This window comes from Papaver somniferum, chromosome 5, assembly GCF_003573695.1.
Source record: "Papaver somniferum cultivar HN1 chromosome 5, ASM357369v1, whole genome shotgun sequence".
NCBI lineage: Eukaryota > Viridiplantae > Streptophyta > Magnoliopsida > Ranunculales > Papaveraceae > Papaver > Papaver somniferum.
In genome coordinates, this window is record NC_039362.1 from 93805351 (window position 1) to 93811494 (window position 6144).

The following is a 6144-nucleotide window of genomic DNA, read 5'->3' on the forward strand; positions in this document are numbered from 1 at the left end:
CAAATCTAAGGTAGAAAGAAGACTATTAACCAACCGATTACTCCATCTGACAGGTTAACTATCTCATATGTTTATCACGAAATCAACTGTATCTAGTTATTCAAATCTTATGTAGCAATATTAATCAGTAATCGGTATCAAGAAATCTATTAGTTTTCACCAGTTTAGAATTTTTGATGGCCCCAAAAACAACATCTGTTAGTCTGTTACACCTTTAGCTAAGGTCACTGACAATGAGAAGTTAACTAAGATATCAAGAGAAACCAAAAAAATCTATATGAAAGGAAAAACAATGGTTTCCCTAGACAGAACCAGTAATTTGTGTACCATGTTTCCTAACAAACTTGAAGGTTAGAAAAGTTTAAGAGCATACATACATGTCTATTGATAACCAAAAAGTTTTTTTTATCTCAAGACCAATCACAAGGAAGGAAAATATAATGTTGAATCTGAATAATCTAAGGTGTGATCTCAGTTGGTCTTACCAGTTTAAGACCACTAGCTACATATGCTGATGTGAAGATCAGTCTCAAAAGAAATTTAAATTAACAAGCCTCGGAATTGCAGAATACGTAACCAAGGCGTTAAGCCATTCAGTCCCAAAAGATGGTGTTCTTTATGATTCAATATCCTTATAGGCTGCATCTAAACTACAATTTGTTAAAAATATGTAAGTGACCAATAACGTCATCGAATGGGGAAAATGAAAAAGTGTTGTGCTCATTGTTTTACCATTCCAAGTAACATTTGGACCTTAGCAAAAATCAAATACTAGAAGAACACAAGGAAAGGTGTAAGCATAGTCAGTGGTGACTCAGTGCATATGTAAGGCACATCACATGGTTACAAAAAGCAAAATGAAAAATGAAAAATCAAATCCCAACATAGTAATGCAATTCCTGGTCTACAAAGACTAAAGCAACTATAAGAGCTACAGACAATATTTAAATCATGGTAGTGGCTATTAACTACACAATAAGTCTCAACCACCAAATTATTTCTTACTTTCGGGCAGGTGGTCAATCAAACCACTGCACATTGCAAGCAAAGAACAAAATTAGATCGGGCTACAGCCTACTGTAAGGAACCCATCGACTACTAATAAGAAAACCAATCAACATCCGGCTAGAATTTCGTATGAAATTAGATGTTAAAACAGGAATCAGTTTTATTTATTCTAGAATCAAACTGGCCAAGATTAGTACATCATTAAGAGATAACAGAGTATGCATGAGACAACAGAGTACTTAAGATTAAGAGATAATCATTCATATAAAATTACTAGTCCTCGTAAGCAGACACTCCAAGAAACTCAAAAGAGAATCATGACAAGATAATCATATATCTTACCACAGAAGGCAATACAAGTGAAAAAGCTTTAGCCCCCTGTAACTTCCATTTAATAGATGCATATAATTTCCTAGCATGAAAAAGAAGAGCACAATTAAATCAATGGAAAACACAATGAGGACTAATCAGATTGCATCACTTTCACTCCAATCTTAGAAACAACTGGAAGACATGTTTGTTACATTCATACAGAAATCAAGGCTGACTTATACAAAGTAGAAAGAGCTAGCACATAATCTTTAACCTAGCAGAAATATTTTATATTACCTTAAACTCACTGATTCCCATACCATTCCTCACTCGAAAAACAAAACTACTAAATCATATTCTCATTAGAAGGCGTTTGTATTAGCTGAGATACCTTATTAGTTCTTATGATCTTAATCATACATGCATTAAGCATCTAATTATCCAAATCACAAACTGAAGAGACGGGAAAATGGATCTAAAAAAACCTCTCAACAAACTAATTTCATTTTCATAAACAACATTGGAAAAAAATAAACCCATAATTCATGTACAAATAAGGAACCCTAATTGAATTTCCCTAAACCAAATTAAGAAAACATGCAATCATGCTAATTACGACCTACCCAAGTAATGAATTGAAAAAAATGAAATCAACCTACAACACCTTGATCAAATAACTAACCAATTGAATTAGGGCAGAAGAAATTTTTAAAAACAAAACCAGTTAGGAAGATCCTTGCCTCTTGCACCCGAAATTGACAAACCCCAATGCTTAAATTTTGCTGAAATCCTGAAACTCTTGTGTTTGGAGGTAAAGAAGATACTCGATGGAAATGGTTACTTAAGATTTCTACTGATACATACGTTTTGATTTCGGTTAGGACGATGAATGATTTGTGACAGTGAGTTTCGATCTTTGATGTGAGAGTGAGGTTCCTCTTCGATTTCTAACTGTTATTTCTAATTATTGAGAAACAAATTGGATTTTCAATCTAGGTTTCTGGGAGTGTCCGTGTAGAGAGGAGAAGTATGAGAGGAAAATGAAAACGAAAATGAATTTAGTTTTTAGGTTGAGTTGATTAATAAAAAACCAAAGGCAGAGATGATCAATAATAGAAATATCAACGGCCACTATTAACTTTTATATAAATAGCCGGGTAGGCGGGTAGGGTAGGATAATTTCGAGCTTTACCCGTCACCCTACCCATCTAGCGGCGGTTAAGAAATCTTTACCCATTACCCTACCCGCCAAATAATGGGTAGGATAGGATACGGTTAAAAAACTGGCGGATAGGGTAGGATTGGCGGGTATGGATAGGGTATGTGCACCCCTAGATATTGCTCAGTATTTCCAGAAATGGAATTACGAGCCTTCATTACATTTTTCATTCCACCGTTGATGGTTAGATAGCTTAATAAAGCCCTTAGGCTATTTTCCACCCAGTTGTGTTTAATTTCATACTTCTTACAAAAAAAAATAAAAAGTTGTACTGCCCATATTACATCGTTTCGCATAACCAAAATAAAGTCCCGGGTTAAAAAGTTTATATCAAAGTTTTTTGTGTTTCCAAAATCTTCACTGATCAGGTAGCGTTGTCTTCGAGCTTCTGTGTACATTCCCACCAGCAGCACTAGAGTTGGTTCTGAATCACTTCTGAAGAAGATTTTTTTGCCACTCCAACATATTGCCCATTGGAAAGCAGCTTCTGCCCCAACTTATTCTATTTCTTCTATTTCTGTGTTGTCAATAAAGAAACCTCTTGCTTCTCTGAATATTCCTGTATGATCAATCAAAGTTAAACCAATCCCTGCTCTCATAGTAGAATCTGTTATGGTCAAAGCAATGTTAAGATTCAGTGCCAGATTTCTTCCCATCTCTACACCAGGGTATTTAGAAATCTGAAGAACAACATCATTTCCTGGAATTATAGTAGAGATCTTCCATTATATTGTGACATGTGTTATTCATTGTATTGTAACTATTTATAAATTTAATGATATTATTAGCAGTTACAACACTATTATGTGTTTTCTTTTTAGACACTACGTCACATCTTACTTTCCAAATAGACCAAATTATTATACTACGGAGAACATGCCACTCTATATCATAATCCCCCCTGTTTGGGTTTTCAAAACAGTTTGTTAACCATTCATGAAAGGTTTTTATGCCATTTCTAATGAAATCCATATTGAAATTGAAGTGCATCCATACCTGTGTGGTGTAATTACAATGCAGGAACAAATGAAAGAGGTTTTCCTGGCTTTCATTACATAGTTTGCATTTAGTGTCAATATCAGGTAATATGGCAGCCACTCTCATGCTATTGGGTAGAATGGAGTGGGCTACTTTCCAAATAAAGATTTTAACTGCTGGTGTTGTCTCGATATTCCATATCCTACTCCATTTGGCTTCCACATTGTCATCAGTGTTTATATGATTGTACAAAGATTTTACAGAGAACATACCTTGTTTGTTTAGATTCCATCTTGGAGTATCCATTTTTTCTTCTCTTGGTATTCTAATTTCCTTTATCTTTGCTACTGTTTGATAATCGAAGCAACTGGATAGTTTATCATGGTCCCGGTCTTGTGATTTGTTATTAGATCGCTAACTTTACTAAAGCCCTCAGTAGAATGAGGGTTCCTTTGCAGTGGTATTTTAGTCCCTGGTATCCACAAGTCATCCCAGATATCGATGTTTCTACCATTTCCTAATTCCCAGAAGCAGCATTTTTTAAGTTGATTGATCCCTGATAGCATTCCCTTCCATATTCAGCTATCATTAGTTTTTGGTTTACTGTTTATATGAAGGATGTCACAGTTTGGATAATACTTAGCTTTCAAAATTGTAGCACAGAGGGACTCATGATTCTGATTTAGATTCCATCCCATCCTTGCTATCATGACAATGTTAAATTTCCTAACATTCGTTATACCCAATCCTCCCTCTTCTAGGCTTTTACAAATTGAAGTCCAGTTTTTAAACACACCCCTTTTTTCCCATTTTCGTTCAGCCCCTTTTCATTTTTTCCCCACCAATAATTCCTTTGAAGTTTTGTTATCTGATTACAAATTTTTACCGGTATTTTTAAGCAGTTCATGTGATACACATAAACTGACGAAGTAACATTTTTTATCATAATTGTTTTCCCCACATTGTTTAGGTTAATTTCACTCCACCCAGTCATCCCAGTTCTCAGATTTTCAAGTAAAGGTTCAAAGCATGATATTTTAGATCTGATAGCAAAGAGTGGAGAACCCAAGTACTTGTCAGTTAGGGGAATTGCATTAACCCCTAGGATTTCTTTTACCCTTCTTCGAATACTCATCTCAGTGTTTTTAGTGAAAAAGACTTCAGATTTAGTTAGGTCAATAAGTTGGCCTGAGGCCGAACTGAAGTTTTTGAACAATTCAACCATATTATGACAAGTTTGTTCACTCACCTAACAGAAGACAAGGAAGTCATCTGCGAAAAGGAGGTGACTCAAAGAGGGGGCCTGATGCACCAGTTTTATACCTTTAATCTTTTCAGTTTTCTCACCATTCTGGATAGATCGGGAAAGAGCTTCTATACAAAATAGGAAAAGATATGGGGAGATTGGATCTCCCTGGCGCAATCCCCTCGAAGGTTTAAAAGAATTCTGTTGGTGAGCCATTTAGAAGGACTGATAAAGTGGTTGTAGAAACACATTGGTGGACTAAGTTACACCATTTGTTGTTAAATCCCATTTTAGACATAACTTGGTTTAGAAAGTCTCATTCGACCCTGTCGAATGCTTTGGACATGTTAATTTTCAGGCCCATAAAGCCTTTCTTAAATTTGGAGTTTTTCATCTTGTGTATAATTTCGTAGGCTAGGGTTATGTTCTCTGTTATCTGTCTTCATTCCAAAGGCGAGATTAGTTTACCTAACATACCTTTCATACGACCTGCCGTAAGTTTTGAAATCACTTTATAACAAGTATTAGCAAGAGCAATTGGTCTGAATTCTACAGGAGTTATAGAATTCAGAGTTTTCGGGATTAAAGAAATGAAAGAGGCATTCATCTCTTTAGAAATATGACCAGTTTCGAAAAAGGTTTGTACCATTTTTATTAAGTCAGCACCAATGATTTCCCAACTCTGTTGAAATAAGTTGGGAGGGAAACCATCCGTTCTCGGGCTTTTGTCAGGTTGCATGGAAAAAAACGTCTTTTTTATTTCACTTTCTAGAGGCATTGTACACAACATTTCATTATCAGCTTGGGTAACCTTAGAAGGTATTATGTTTATCAAATTCTGGTTTATATTAGGTGTTACAGTAGTAGCAATTTTAAGAAAATGCTGGGTTATACACTCAGAAATCTCTTTTTTAGTGTTAAGCCAAATATTGTCTTCATTTCTTATCATATATATTATATTTCTTATAAACCTTTGTTTAGCTTTTGTGTGGAAATATCTCGTGTTTCTATCACCTAAAGCTAGATTCTGGTCCCTGCTTTTATCTTTCCAAAAAATTTCTTTGATAGCATACCACTTAGCAAGATCATTTCTTAGTTTGGCTAACTCATTTGTCTTATTTGTGTAATTACCAGTCATATGGATTTGTTCTAAGTTTTTATTTATGTTCTCTATGTTACTATTTATGTTCCCAAAGTTTTTTATATATTCCATAGTCTAAGGGTGTGTTTTACATTTCTCAGTTTTTTGTTAACCTTATGAGCTGGTGACCCCTTTACATTCGAGTTCCAGCTCTCCTGAATCAGGGCATTACAGTAAGCATGTTTTATCCACTCTCCAAAATATTTAAATGGTGTAGGGCCATCATCCCAATGGTTATGC

General features: G+C 35.0%; 1 non-coding gene across 1 annotated transcript; it reads right to left on the bottom strand.

Moving 5' to 3' along the window:
* Positions 1 to 550: 550 nt before the first annotated feature.
* LOC113284777 lies at positions 551 to 642 on the bottom strand. Its single transcript, XR_003328390.1, has one exon. It is a non-coding gene; the product is annotated as a small nucleolar RNA SNORD96 family (small nucleolar RNA).
* Positions 643 to 6144: the final 5502 nt, after the last annotated feature.